This window comes from Equus asinus, chromosome 4 (genome assembly GCF_041296235.1).
Source record: "Equus asinus isolate D_3611 breed Donkey chromosome 4, EquAss-T2T_v2, whole genome shotgun sequence".
Lineage (NCBI taxonomy): Eukaryota > Metazoa > Chordata > Mammalia > Perissodactyla > Equidae > Equus > Equus asinus.
Window position 1 is genome coordinate 27,354,979 of NC_091793.1, and position 15,884 is coordinate 27,370,862.

At 46.9% G+C, this 15,884-nt stretch overlaps 1 protein-coding gene and 1 long non-coding RNA gene across 2 annotated transcripts in view; one reads left to right on the forward strand and one right to left on the reverse strand.

Moving 5' to 3' along the window:
• SYN3 (synapsin III) overlaps positions 1-15,884 on the forward strand; it is a 453,497-nt gene that overhangs the window by 216,534 nt on the left and 221,079 nt on the right. The window lies entirely within an intron of this gene.
• Positions 1,692-11,790, reverse strand: LOC123290286 (uncharacterized). Its single transcript, XR_011502624.1, has 3 exons — positions 11,628-11,790; positions 2,802-2,922; positions 1,692-2,511 (listed from the first exon to the last, which is right to left on the reverse strand). It is a non-coding gene; the product is annotated as an uncharacterized lncRNA (long non-coding RNA).

Here is a 15,884-nt window from a genome sequence, read left to right on the forward strand (position 1 = left end):
TATGCCTGTGGAGTTCGTATGTTTTTCCTTTAAAAATGAGTAGCTCCTTTGTGGTTTCTTTGAAGGTTGTGTGCTTGGCTTTGCACAGAAGACGCACACGTGTGTCTCCACCGGGTGCCCTTGTGGCTTGGGTGGGAATGGGATGGACGTGTGGCTGGTCTCCTGTTAGACTGGCCTGGAGATCCTGTTTCTGCCAAGGCCCTTGAGCTCTCTCCAGGGGAACCTGCTGGAGCTGAAACTGACTTGTCCTGTGCTATGGAGATGGCCAAAGGGCGTTTGACATCCATCGCCTTCTTCCTTGGCTGCTGAGACTCAATTTCTCTGGGGTTTTGCTTTCTACCTCTCCAACTGGGTACCTTCCCAGTCTTCTTGGCAGACTCTTCAGGCTCTTCTTGTCACTAAAATGTAGGTGTTCCCCAATTTTCTGTCCTTGGCTGCCTCCCCTTCTCATCTAGTCTCCACACTCTCCCGGCTAACCCCACCCTCTCCCCTGGTTGTCCTACCACCATGCTGTGTGTTCTGGAATGGGCACTGCACACAGCCACATCCTGCTGAGCGGGATAATTTCACCTGGAAGTTCCATGGCCTCCTTAGACTCCAAGGGTCCAACACTCCTTGTCTTTCCCCCCAGCCCCCCTGCGATGTTACCCACTGCCACCAATGGGACCATCATTCACCAAGTCCTATAGATTCTCACTCCACACACCTCTTCTAACCATCCCTTTCTCTCCATTCACACTATTTCTGCCTTGGATCAGGCCCCCGTCGATTCTTTCCTGACAATTTCAATAGTCATGTAATTGGGCAGCCTGTCCAGAGTCTTTCTCTATCAAATTCAATTTTTGCACTGCTGCCCGTGTAAAGTTTTTTCAAAGATAAATTGGAAATTATGCTGTCCTTTGCTTAAAATGATCCATTTGTTCTCCACGGCTTTCTGCACAGTCTTAAACTCCAAAGAAAGGCATATGAGGCCCTCTGTGATGAGGCTTTTCCCGGGGGACCATTCACATGGAATACATCGTGGTCGCTATCCCCACACTTACACCCTGGGGCCCTGTCCTTGCTTATCTCTCCAAACCTATAACCTCATTCCCATCTCCAGCCCTTTATTTCCGGGTATCAGTTTCATGCCTCCGAGGCTTGTTCACACTGCACGCTGCCTGGAATCCACCCTCCCCCGATATATTCCCCGCCCGTCTCTGTCTCATCTGTCAGGATTCTTTAATCTTTCAGGATTCAGTGAGAGTCACCACCTCATGGATGTTTTCTTGACCGTCTCTTTCCCTCAACAGAATTGACCACCCCTCCGAGGCCTCTCCTCTCTCATTCCCTTCCCACTCACATAATTTCCCCCAGATTTCCACCCAGCGCCTCCCTCAGTGTGTTGCCCCTAGTGATTGATATGATTTTCTCTCCTCTAGACAGCAAGCAATTCCAGGAGCTTCTCTGATGCCTAGCACAGCACCTGCACACCTAGACACTTACCAAACATTGAAAGAATAAGCTAACCAATGAGTGACAGGGAAAAGAAGGGTGGGGGTGATCAGAGTCTCACCTTCTCAAAGTCACCATAACAGAGGTTCTGGTATCCAGCTTCTTGGGTCAAGAAACTTAACTGGATTCAGTTCCCAGAGTTGAGCAGTCCCAGGGACACTATGATTCATAACAGACCAACAAGCCAACCACAATTCCATTGTCTTTGTTTCCCATGAGATATTTAATAGTCACATAGGCTAGGGCACTGAAGTTAACGTGATCCCCATATTTTCCTCCCGATAATCATAGAAAGCTTTGTGCCAAGCTAGTTTCACATCAGAAGGTTACTTTAGTGTGTGAGAATGATTGAGGTCATCACGTAAGAAGGGTCTTTCAGCTGAGATACTTCGGAATTCTCCTTCTCACTGAAGCGAAGGCTCTTGCCAAGGGAGTGACAATGTTCACACCCGCTGGCAAGAGCCCCTCTTGCTGGAAAATGACAATGCTGGACACACATTGCCAGTTTTGTGCCCTTGGGTCTTCCTGGTTCTCTGCTCCAAGCTTGCCACTCCTCCCTTCTTTTGCCCAGACTTTTTACACTGGGAATATTACAATCCATCTGGTTTCCGTGTTTTAAATTGCAGTCTCCATCCAGTGATTACCCTCTTGTCAGCTAGTTTGGGTTCTGGATTTTGAGCCCTACCCTTAATGTCTTGATTTACGATCACAGATGGCTAAGCACTTGCAGGGTGTGTGAATGCATGGCTTCAGTACTCAGAAGACAGCCAGCCTTCTTTCCAAGTCGTGGATGGGGCCTTCATTATCATTCCTCCACCCACGGTCTCTATGTGCCGCACAGTTTGTGTGTCGCAGTATGATTATCAACTCTTTGGAGGAAAGGGACAGGGTTCTTCCCTTCATTCCCTCCTTCCTTCAGATATTCCCAGACATTCACTGAGTGTCCACTGCTCCACACCAGGCACTCAGGGTCTAACGGTGAGCAAGGCACAGACCTGCCCTCAAGGAGTTTCCAGTCTAGTGGGAGAGAAAGACAAGAAAACAGTGGTGGTTGGTGCAAACTACAACAGGAGGGTCAAGCATGCCCTGAGGCGACAGAGCTGGGTCCCCCAATCGGGGAGTGGGGAGATGTTTGGGAACCCATATTATGGTAAGACAGAGAGTCAGGAGCTAGAAGAGAACTGTGGGTCACCAAATCCAATCCCCCCTCATTTTCAGACATGGAAAAAGGCCCAGAAAGGAAGACTATTATATGGTCACACAGGATTATCGGCAAAGGCAAAACAAGAGATCAGACACTTTGTTACCTTGTCAATCTTCCCATCACTGCAGGCTTCTCTGATTCATCTCATGAGAAAGATACAGTAAATCATCATTTTCCTTCCCTGTAACATTCATCAACCTTAGGATGATATGCTGAAAAAGGTTCTAGGACAAGAAACAAAGAAGGGAACTCATATTAGTTGAGTATCAACTATGTACAAGGCACTTTCAAGGCAGTATTTCCTCTCATCTTCATAACCCTAAATAACAGACATTACTTTATGCCAATTTTGTAGTAAGAAAATTGAGGCTCAAAGAAGTTAAACTGCATGTCCAGTTTCTTACAAGCAAGGAAGTGGCAGAGCTGTAATTCAGACCTAAAGGTCTCTTTCCAAACCAGTGCTCTTTCTGGAAACTGCAAAGTCGCTCTGCCCATAGGTTCAAGGGGGCGTTTGAAGTGCTGGTGATTTCCTCTTCGTCTTTGGGGTTCCAATGGAGCGCTCATTGTGCCATGCAACCAAGTAGAGGGAGAGAGTACCGCCCCACCAAGGGCCAGCGAGGGGGCTTTATCAGCAGACAAGTGAGATGCGTCTCTTGCTCTGCCTGGTCTGCAGTGGAGAGAAGGCAGGAGAAATCACATGGCAGGCCATTCCTGGGGGTGTGGGTGTGCCTGTCTTTACTTGGAATTTGGATGGATGCCACAGGAAAATTACATTTGTATTACAAAGAAAGGGCCCAGAATCCAGAGGAAGGCTGAGAGAATACTGATCGGTACATTTTAACAACTACTGAATGTGGCTTCATTTCCTTCTGAAATTTCAAGCAGGAGATTGAAGCAATATACCAGGTTTTTGTCCCAGTTCTGCCATACACAATAGCTGGGTAACCTTGAATAAATCAATGAACCCTCTTTCTTCAAATGTAAAACCAGAGTGTTGGATTTTATGATCTCAAAACTTCCCATGGAATATTCTGGAAGGCAGACTGACAAGGGGATTAGGGACCAAGGCTTGTGATATCAACAAATCTTGGTTTTGATCCGTCTTCGCTTTTTCACTGTGACCTTAAACCATTTCCTTAACCTTTCTGAGCCTCAGATGTCTAACGATACAATGAGGAGAGATTCATGCCTCATAGGATCTTCATGAGGATCAAACAAAGAATGTGAATAAAGCCCTTGACATAGTACCTGGCACAGAGCAAATTCTCACTGGGAGCCCGTGTGTACCAGGGTGTGGCCCCCAGGTACAGAGATGAATGAGACTAGCCCCTGCCCTCAAGCAGTCTTTGATCTGTGTTTATTCAAGAAGAGCCTATCCCACAACTAGAAGGACCTGCAACTAAGATATACAACTGTGTACAGGGGGAGTTTGGGGAGATAAAGCAGAAAAAAAAAAAAAGAAGGGCATATTCCCATATCCCCTTTGACCATGTAAGTAATACCCAAAGAAGGGGAGAAAGGAGGAGGAAAAGAAAACAAAAACTTGATGGCAAGAGCTAATTCTTATAGAGGACCTACTGGGTGCCGGGCTTTCTTCTAGGCGGTTCGTGTATATTAATTCATGTGAATCCTTATAGCAAGAGCTGTGAGGTCGATGGGGTTGTCCTCACCATCCTTTTTCTTCAGGCATGGAAACAAAGGTACAGAGAGGTTACATAACTTGCTTAGGATTTCGTGGCCAGGTTGCTGCTGTGCAGGGATCTGAATCAGAGCAGAATGGCCCAAGAGTGCATGCTTTTAACCACCCTGCTGGCCTGCCTGTTCACGGAGAAGGTGAACATGCAGAAAATACAAGGATCCTGGGGCAGATGCCCGGGGTCTGTCACCAGGTGGGTCTTCCTTCCCAGAATGCCTTGCACCCATGGATCAAGGTGTGTGTGAGAACGTGAATCAGAAGAGACTCTGAGCGGGCAGTGAGTCCATCCGCAAGCCTCCCAAAGACAGTACTCAGGGGGGTCAAGGTGATTTCCACACTTGGCATGAACACAGAAGCTAGAATCGGAACACTTGTCTGAGTCCCATCTCCTCCATCTAAGCTTCTCTCTAAACTTATATTTATTCTCTATAAAGTGAGGACAAGCATCTAATTCACAGAGGTAATTTCAACCATTAAATAATAAATCACTAACATTGAGTCTTTGTTACGTGCCAGGCCCACTTCTGTATACTTTACAGGCATAAATGTATTTCATTCTCACAACTATTATCATGCCCATTTCACAGAAAAGAAAGCTGAGGCACAGAGAGGTTCAGTAACTTGGTCCAGATCACACAGTTAATAAATGGTGGAACCAGAATTTGAAGTTCGGTGTTCGATTCTGTGCTTCTCACCACCTCCTTGCACTCTGGGCGTTGGTTGAAAACATTTTGCTAATACTAAATGTTATTGTGGTTCTGTTCTCTCGTAGCCATGTCTTCGGTCTTCGTTCATGCTCTTTCCTCCTTTCGTCTGCCTACCTCTTACTTGTCTAGAGGGGTGAAGAGCGAGGTTCTGGAGCCCCCAGTGGTGTGCTGGAGCCGGCTCACACTGCCTTGTGAGAGCTGATGTTAAATTTCTGGAATTTTGCAAGACAGTTGTTAATCACAGCAATTATTACAAATTTAATTATATAAACTTACAGTTAAATAAATTATATTAAAAACAAGAGTAATGAATACTTAAAACTCATCACTTCTTAATTATTTTATTACATTACACTGCTATTGATGCTTTGAAGTTATTTCCATCTATTGTATCTGCATGGTGGAAATATTATATAATGGACTGCTTCTGCATGTTCTTCCCAGCTCCGCATTCAGTGACATCACATAGTAACTTAAAATTGGCCATGATGGGAGTATTTACACCATAGCAATTGGTGGATGCTACAAAGAGGGCTTTTTGTCCTGGAGTGCTGGTTAAATATTTACCAGCACACCACTGCTGTTTCTTCACTGTGTGATCTTAGTCAAGTAAGCTTTCTGTGCCTCAGTTTCCTCTTCTGTAAAACAGGGATAGCATTAGTGCCTACCTCACAGAGTTGTGAGGAGTAAACAAGATGATACATGGAAAGGATTTAGCAGGATGCCGGCACAGTCAGCCATCAATGAATGGACTCTGTCAGTATTATTACTAGGCATCAACCCCTACAAGGAGCCTCTCCTTCCCCTCAAGCTGCGTGCCACCCATCAGAGGTTGTCTCTGACTTGATACTCATCGGGCTACGCTGGGATTGTCAGTTTCTGTGTCATTTTCCCTGTTTTAGAAAGTGAGTTAATTGTCAAAGGCTAATTGAGTTTTCTCTTTTGAGAACTCAGCACATAGTAGGTCCTCAACAAACTGCTGGATTATTTGTGAAGAAAGAGTTCAGAAGCATTGAAAAATCAGAATTAGGAAACCTGAAGTCTTCTCTAGTCACATTACAAACTTTTAAGAAAATCTTCTCCACATCCAGGCGTTACTGGAATATTGTGTTTGGGGTTCAAGCTTTGGAAAAATCTTCTAATGAGGTCATTTTGGAATTTCAGGAACTAAAAGCCCCCTGCCTTGGTGCCCAGGCAGACTCCTGCACACTGAACTCTGTTTTATAACAAAATTCTCGGTGTGTATAATATGGAACCCCTGTGACAGTCTTAGCGTGTCAAGTAAGAATATGACCCGGAACTTTCCAAACCGCTGGAAGGTAGCTGGAACTGCCTTTGCCTCAAGTATTTAGAGAAAAAAAGCTCCTGATGTTACATCAACAAACTCTATGCGAGATTGCGCATACCTGGAGTGCTTTTCAAGGCTGGGAGCCAGTGATTGGAGGCTGATTTCTGCAGAAAAGGAGGGGAGAGGCTGAAGGCATGTTGAAAAATCATTTTTTTGTCTGTTGTTCCTTTGTATGAACTGGTTGCTGGCTTATGCAACGCCCAGTAATTAAAATGGCTGGAATGCTTTGCATTTTTACGGCAACGTGAAGGCGGCTCGGAGGCCTGGAGCTGGAGCCAGCTGGAGGGGGCCCAGCGATCCTACCCTGGGTGCCCCTCAGCCTGGCAAAGGCGGCTGGCATCTGCTTTGGGGTGGAGGGTACGGTGGCGAGGAGGGAGGAAGTCAGAGGGGTCAGGAGTGGCTCCTTCTGCTCTTGCCCTTCCCTGGGCAGGTGCTTCCAGGCACCGGGCCTCTAGAAGGAAGATATGCATGGGCCACCCACCTCTTGGAAGTCTGTAATGGTTGGTGGTGCTGCCTAGGAATGATAAACAATGATAAAGCTATTCTGCCTTAAATATCTACCCTCTGCCAGGTCCTGCACTAATGTTGCATATATACTTTCCTGCTCAAACCTCTCTGTAGATCCCTAGTGCAGTTAAAATAAATGCTAAATGCCTCCCCTTTCATTACCCAGCACTATGTAGCCCCTGCTATCACTGCCCTTGTACCCCCGCTCTCCCTCGAGCTCATCACATGCCCACCTGGCTGGCCTCCTTCCGTCCTTTCACCAAGCCGAGCTCAGGCCCTGCTCCGGGGCTGCCCTCCTCCTCGCTCAGCCTCCCCCCATATCTTGCCACGGGCCAGTTCCTTCTTGTTATTCAGCTTCTAGCTCAGATGTCTATCACCTCTCAGTGACGTCTGTCCTAGCTGAAGTGGCACAACCATCCCTGGTCATTCCCTTTGTCCCGGTACCTCCCATTGTCCCACGTTCCAGATTTATTTTCTTTTCAGTACCTATCACTATCTGAAAAAACCGTATGTGTTTATTTTGTATTCATTGTCTTTTCCAACTAGAATGGAATCTCCTTGAGGCCAGGGCCCTCACCACTCTACTTGCAGCACCTGGAGCAGTGTCCAATAAATACTTGAAGATAATGAATCTTCACAACATCCCAATAAGGTAGACATCATTGTCCTCATCTTTCAGATGAGAAAACAAGCTCGGAGAGGTTAACTCACTTGCCTGAGGTCATCCCATAGGAAGTGACGTCAGCAAATTGTGTCTGACTCCAAAGCCCATATTTTGGGATGGGTATGCACAACCTTCTCCCATGGACAGCTACTCTAGAAAATAGTGGAAAGAGGGTGTCTGTATTTCAAGGCAAGGAACCAGGACTCAAGGTTAACCGTGAGCCCTTTGATGATATAGTGATGGCGGCACCAAGAAGTAAGAATGTAAGGACTTGATAGGAACCCACAACATTGGTGTTCTAGTCCAAATTCTGCCACCTTTGTGACCTTAGATGAGTTAATTACCCTCTCTGGGCACTTTTTGGAATGTGCAGAGGGTGTCTGCTTCCACTTCCCCAGGGGACGATTACATGACAGTGTCCCCTCCTGTCCTGGGATGGAGAGGGTGGCGTGTTGCACGGACCTTGAGTGGAAACCACACTGGGAGGGAAAGATGCCATCCCTGACCGTGTATGTGTGCCGGCCTGTGGATAACTTCAGGAATAAGCAACTGCATGCAGAAGTTGGCTTGTCAAGCCTTTGGGGTGCTTGAGGATGGGCAGACTTGGTTAAAAGCGGAGTGTTGTCACTGCCCCTCCCAGTGTTCGTGCACTGCCTCCCCAACAAAGCCTGAGCGCTCAGCCTGGGCTTTGGGCCCGGAGTCTGTCCAGCCTCGCCCGGCTCCCTGCTTCATTCTAACCAAGTGCCATCTGAGCCCGTCCTCACCAATAGACGACTTGTGTCTTCTTCCCACCATCGGCTTTTTAAAAAAGTGTTTTATTTTGACGTAATTCCAACTTATAGAAAAGTTGCAAGAATAGTTCAAAGCATCATCAGATACCTTTCACCCAGATTCCCCAAATGTTAACATAGTACCACATTTCCTCTCTTCCCTTCCTCACTTCCCTCTCCCTCTGTCTTTCTGTCTCTCTCCCTCTGTCTCTCTGTCTCTCTCTCACACACACACACGCACACATGCACAACTGTTGATGAGTAGACATGATGCGCCTTCATGCTTCAGTATTCCAGTGTGTATTTCCTAATCACAAGGCCACCATCAGCTTTGCCATGGGAAGCAGCTCGCCCCCTGGAGTTGGCACGCGGGGTTTGCATTCCACATCTCACTGTGCCTCCTCCTAACTGTGTGCATTTATACAGAAGATTTCTCTTCCCTGAACTTCAGCTTCCTCATCTACGAACTGGGGGCGCTATGGTCCCCTGCCTCATAAGGCCCACGGGGGAACTGAATGAGATACCCCCTGCCGAGGGATGCTGGGGCCGTGGAGAATGCACAATAAGTAAGTGGGAGCGTGTTTTGCTAGAGGCTGTACTTTTTCTTCTTTGAAGTGGTTTGAATTCCTTGGATTTCTCTTTCTCCTTGTTCTTCAGGCCAGTTCTCATAGGAAAAAGCAAGACGGGCTCTGTCATTCATTCGCATCTTATTTATTGAGTAGCTCTGCCAGATCTGACCCCGTTCTGGGTACTGGGGTAGAGCAGCAAGCAGGACAGAAGCCGGGTCCATCCTCACAGCTTGTGTTTGCATGGTGGAGGCAGATAGCAGGTGTGGAAACAAGTGGATGAACCATTTCAGTGGGTCGTAAGTGCAATGAAGACAAGAAAACTGAGTGACTTGGGAGCCGGGGAGCGTGCGGGGGCTCCTTCGCTTAGGGTAACATGAGAAGACTGCCTGGGTGAGGCGAAAGTTCTGCTAGATCCTTAATCCAAGAAGATGCCTTCTGGGAAGGTGTCAGGCACAATTTAGTTGCTCGGTGACTGAGCGCATAGTCGGATGCAGGAGAGTTTTAAATCCACCCGAAAGAAGAGAATCGTGGGAGCTTACACTTGCTTGCAGCCATGCACTTTACAGCTATCATCCCACAGTCTTCCTGGACTCCCTATGAAGTAGGTATTATTAGTCTCATTTTATAGATGAGGAGACTGAGGTTCAGAGAAGCCAGTTCATTTGCCCCAGAGCAAAGAGAAAGGAAGGAGGGGCCCCTCTGATGGCACCTAGCACCAAAATTCCTCCTGGGACCACAATGTCAGCCTCTTACTGCTCGCAAGGAAGAAAACAGCAGGTTTTAATTTGAGGAAAGAGTGCTGTGCTAGGTGTCAGAAGGCACGGTTCTAACCCTGGCTCTGCTGCCGTAAGCCACGGAATCTTGGTATAACCCTCCATAATGCAGAGCGGTACTGGATGCTCCCTCGAATTCCCCACTCTGCCCCGCCCCCCAACAGGTGGTTCACCTGCTTTTTTCTTCCTCTGTCTCCTCTTTGATGGAGAAAAGTAACACAAAGAGGGAAGAGAATTAGGAGGAAAACAGATGAGCTGAAGGTATCACCTGTACCAGGTGAGGAGGGCAGAGACCAGAGAGATGACTCCTTGGCCTCGTGACATCCAGCCCAGTGCTTTGCACACAGTAAGGGCTTAAGCTCTGCTCTTGTATGAACAAGTACATCTGTTCTCTTATGCCAGTGAGAAAAGCAGTGATGTTATTTATGGCCACGCCTCATGCAGCGTGCAGATAATGGCTGTTTGTGTGATACACTGTTCTATTCCAAGACTCCTGTGTTAAGCAGACCAGTGACATGTTAGACAGTTTCCAAAGGGGGGAGGATAGGGGAGAATTATCCTTGTGGTTAGTTGACTGTATTAGTTATCTATTGCTGTGTGATAATATTATCACACACTTAGTGGCTTAAAGCAACACACGGTTATTATCTCACGGTTAGTCCAGGCAGGGCTTTGCTGGGTCCTCTGCAAGGCTGCAATCAAGATGTTGACTCAGGCTGCAGTTTCATCTGGGACTCGACTGAGGAAGAATCTACCTCCTCACTCGCGTGATTTTTGGCGACATTCAGTTGCCTGTGGACTGAGTTTCTTGCTGGCTGTGGGCTGGAGTTCACCCTCAGTTCCTCACCACAGGACTCCATCCATAGGCAGCTCACTGTGTGGCAACTTCCTTCTTCAAAGCCAGCAGAGAAGAGAGTCTGCTCCCAGTATTGCAGTCTTAAGTGGCGTGATCACGTACATCCTGTCAGCTTTGCCGTGTTCTGTTGGTCAAAAGCGTGTCCTAGGCCCCTGCCCGCATTCATGAAGGGAATTATGCAAGGATGTGAATACTAAGAGGAGGGGATCGTGGGAGCTACATTGGCTTGCCCTCCAAACAGAGAGATCAGAAAACCCTAAAAATCGTGGAGTATGGAGAACAGTTAAAAGCACTTAAAAAGTTTAACCTGGGAGAGAGGGAAATAATAATAATAATAAACACTTATATTGCTTTAACTGAGGACTTTTCATATGTTAGCTCACTCGACCCTCATACAGCCCTATAAGGTAGATACCATTATCATTCTCATTTTACAGATAAGGGAACTAAGGCACAGATAGTTCAAGTGGCGCGCCAAGTTGACACAGCTATTGAGTAGTATTGCTGGGAGTTGAACCCAGGCAGTCTGCCTCCAGATTTCATGCCCAGCAGGGATTGTCAGTTGTTAGAAAACATGGTTGAGTTTCCCCCAAAAGATGCTAGAACCAAAGTGTAAAAGCTACAAGTGGAAGATTTAGGGCTTACCAGAGTCTCTGAGTCCACCTAGCCAGGGCGTAATTAGCAGGTGCTGAGGAGCAGCTGTCCAGGTTAGACTAGGTAAGTGTGCTGCTGCACACCACAGTCCCTACCACTCCCTATTGCCTCTCCATCTGAAGCTATAGTTCTGTTATTTGTCATACTCCTATTTCGAGGCCCCAGACTGCATCACGAACTCCTAGGCTAGGCATTCAGGCAACATAAATGTGTACTCATGAGAGAAAGCAAAGAAGGAGCCAGGCCTACGCCTTAGTGACCATGTGAGAAGCTCAGAAAATGTAGGAAGGGAGCCATAGGACAAGGATTCAATTATCAAGAGGGTCGGACTCCGTTGTGAACTGAGACCAAGCCCCTCCCCTCCCCATGTCTTTCGCCCTCTTACCTGTTTAATGGCAATGGCGGTTTCTGGTCCCAATGGCCCTGGGGAGGATCCGGTGAGATCCTGGGGAACGGATTAACTACCTCCTAAACATCCTTCGAGGCCCAGATCTACAGACTGAGGGAAGCCGGATTGCTTGTGTTAGAACTACAAGACCTGAAAACTCATTTGTTTCCTGTCTTGTTATGGAATTTTCCTTCAGAAATAGTTTTGAAGGGGAAAAAAAAACTAACCCTTTGAGAAAATAGGAAGGGGAGGACTCATCGAGGGAAAGCGTCATTCTTTGCTGATGCTTTTTTGTTCTGTTTAAAAAAGAAAGCCATTCTTCAAGAGAAGGAAAAGAAAAAGGAGGGAAAGAAGCATGGGCTGCTTAGATCTACTCAGAAATTTAACCCCCTGCCCAAGAATCCCACGGCAGCCCCTGGAGAAGGGAAAATGCAGCAGAAAAGGAGCCAAGAAACCCTTAAATAGCTGTTGTGCCTAGACCCTGCCTCAGCCTATCAACAACAACAACAATAATAATAATAGCTAACACTTAAGTAGCACCTACTATGTGCCAGGCACTGATGTAAATACTTTATTATTAATTCCTTTAAATTTCAGCCCAGCCCTGTGAGGCAAACACACTATCTTAATCCCATTTGAGAGTTGGGGAAACTGAAACCCAGAGAGGTTAGATAACTTGCCCAAGGCCACACAGCCTGTCAGCAGCAGAGCCAGGATTCAAACCCTTGTAGTCTCGTTCTAAGACTTGTGCCCTTAATCCTGACCTAGTCAGACCCTCAAGGATTCATTGAGCAGGTGGGTGGGCAAGCCGTCATGGGAGGTACCATCAGGGTGAGAGGCAGGAGCAGGGAGGCATGAAGAAAGAGCAAGACCTTGAAAGCTGAGTCTTCCTAGCTAGTCCGCTTTCTGGCTGTGGGACTCGGGCAAGACAGTGAGCAACTGGGTCTTGTGGGTCTTGGTAGTTCCAGCGACTTAGAGAATTAAGAAACAATTGATGGAAGGAAGGAGAAAGGGAGAGATGGAGGGAGGGAGTGAGGAAGGAAGGAAGAAAAGAAATAGAAGCAATAATAACTCATAATTATAACAGCAGCCAGCTCTATTACGCCGAGGATTGCTAAGTGCTTTACTCACATCATGTCATTTAATGCTCATAATACGACCCTATGGCGTGCTTCATATTATTGCCCCCATTTGAAGGACAAAGAAACTGAGGCACGGGAAGCTCAGAGTTTGTCTACGTTCATGCGGCTGATGACTTAGGGAGCCAGAATTCCCACCAGGCCGTGTAATTTTAGTGCCCAGACTCTTAGCCAGTAACAAAAACAGTAAATATTTGAGGTCAAGGTGTAATCGCTCCCATTTGCAGGGTGCTTGGTGGATTACAAAAGTCTTTGTGGTGAGGTTTCCGAGGGTGGAGATGGGGACAGAAATTTCTGGGGTTCTTAGCCAGCGATGCTCAGCTAACACTTAGGTTAAAAGGGCCAAGGTGTGCAGAGAGGTGAAACGGAAACCAGAGCGGCCGACAGCATGCAGGGGCCCTCAGAGGCTACCGTCCTGTGCCACAGGACTCCGGGTCATCTGTAATCTTACTCCCCAGGACACACTCCAGAGACACCCATCTCCTTTACCTCCTCATCACCCCAGGACCAGCGGCGGCCCATGAAATTTCAGCCCCGTTCAGCACAGCACCAACCAGATGCAGCGTCCCACACCAGTGAGCTGGCGGCTGTTTAGTTTGTACTCAGGCAGGTGGGCAAAGGAAAACAGAAATCAAGGCAGAAGGCTTCAGGGGGCTCAGTGAGAGCATGTCATTCCTGCGTGGGACGTGGCAGTGCCGGAGGCAGATCATGGAGTTTTGCGCAGCCTTCCCGTCAGAGGGAGCACGTTGTTCCGGGTCCCTCTGCCAGGTTTTGCTTTTCTGCCCTGGTCATCCTGCTGTAGGGTGGGGGTACCAGTAGTTGCCCGACGTATATCTTTGCTGGTACTCAGGATTAAAGGAGTTGGTGTAGATGACGTCACAGTTGTAATCTGCAAAGCGCAAACAGCTGGTAATCATATTTTTCCTATTAATGCATTTCCTGGGGAGGCAATGTGTCTTGGGCAAATGCACAGTGTGAGGGTCACAGAGACCTGGGTTTGACGCCCAGCTCTACCACTAGCCAGCTCTGTGCCCTTGGGTAAGTCATTGCACTTCTCTGTGCCAGGGTTTCCTCTCCTGTGAAGCAGGACTAATAATGCCCATTTCAGAGAGTCGCTGTGAGGGTTAAATGAGACAGCGCCTGGCTCAGGGAAGAAACTTAATGACGAGGGAGTAGTAATCCATGTCTTTCATCCACAGTTTCCCAGCATTGTTATTCGCTCAGAGTGGCCTTCTCTGACCTCCGAGACCAGATCAAAATCCTCCATTAGAAGCCAGCACAATGTATGGATGCTTTGTAGCCCACATCACATTTTACATTTATTTGGATGACAATTTGATTAACATCAGCCTCCTTCACTGGCCACGTGGAGGCAGAGACCATGTCCTTCTTGGGCCATCACTGTATCTCCAGTGTGTAACACAGGCCTGGCACATAAGGTGCTCAGTAAACATTTGCAGAGTAAATTAATGCAGGCAATGAGCAGTACCCCAATATGCTGGTGTATTCCATTTGTTTGGAAGGGAGTGTTATAAATAAGCTTTTGTTCGTGATAGTGAAAGTCCTGGAGTTTGTTTATTATTTCCTTTTTAAGGAAGAATTAAATCGTGTTCAAGACGATCTTTTAAATGGTGCCATCCTGTTTTGCTTGCTTTTCAATGTGCTTTCTTGGGTGAGGCTGCAGTTAAATGCAAGCCCTGAGGATTACACTCCACCCAGCGTAACTCACAAGACAGTCTCTCACGGGAAAGCCATCTGTCATTGGGTCTTGATGGAAACAGAAGTTTGAAAAATGTGGTCTCATATCACAGATCCCCTTTGCCTGTAGCCTCTGGTCTAGAAGACTGGAAATGGGAATGGCCTTGTCTCTCCCTCAGATGACGTGAACATTGAAAACTTAATGCTCCTAAGATCCTCGGGTGAGAGCACAGAATTATCTGCTTCCTGCCATAAAACTTCCTGCCTGGAGATGCTGCTTATCAACCCGTTAACCCTAAAGTGTCTTGACCAGCAGGGAACCGATAGGAGAAAAGCATTTTCCTCTTGGTGTGGCAGCCTACAGACCTCAATTATAACACATCTCTCCCTCTTTGGCAATAATTTAGTGTTTCCCACAGGTTTTAGGTGTCACCTCCATGAACTTTTCTTTTCTTTTTTCTTTTTTTTCCCAAGGAAGATTAGCCCTGAGCTAACATCTGCCAATCCTCCTCTTTTTTTCTGAGGAAGAGTGGCCCTGAGCTAACATCCGTGTCCATCTTCCTCTACTTTATATGTGGGACGCCTGCCACAGCATGGCTTGCCATGCAGTGCCATGTCTGTACCTGGGATCTGAACTGGCAAACCCCAGGCCACCAAAGGGGAACGTGCACACTTAGCTGCTGCACCACCGGGCCGGCCCCTCCAAGAACTTTTCCAATAGTTGACTTTTTAGTACAATATATACTATAAAAAATTTAATTAGCAAATTAAATCCATGAATTCATGGATATTATTGCTTAGGATAAACCCAAAGCTGGCATTCAAGTAAGAGAAGAAAAATAAGTCAACTCAAAGAAAATACAAAGTAAATATTAATAGTAAACTGTTACAAGAAAATGGCAAAAATCATGAACATGAAAAGCTGATGTGTGAGTTTCGGGATTGCACCAAGTATTTATTTTCTTGTCTCTCTTCCTGTTAATCTCTGAGTTCCTTTGGGATAAAGACTGTCTTTGATTCTTTATGTCCCAAGCACCAGCACAGGGTCTGACACACAGAACCTCAATGAATTCAGTGAATGTGGGATGCATGGATGCAAAAATGATGACTGGCTGACTGAATGGCGGGACAGGCTTGGCGCCCTGGGCTCTGACAAATCCACTGAGGTTGGGGTCTTCCCAGTGCACTGGGAATGATAAGAATTTTCACATATTGAGGTACATGGGGTAACTATTTGGGTTTAAAACTGATTCGTCTTGAACTAACAAGGCTGACTTTTGGGCCATCAAACATACATTGTACATCTGCTGTAACATTAAAGAAGGCACTCTCTTAAGATAAGAAGGCCTACTTCCTCTCCTACGCCCTATCGCCCTGTCAGTAACGCCCAGTATCAGTCCCTTTCCTGACCTCAGGG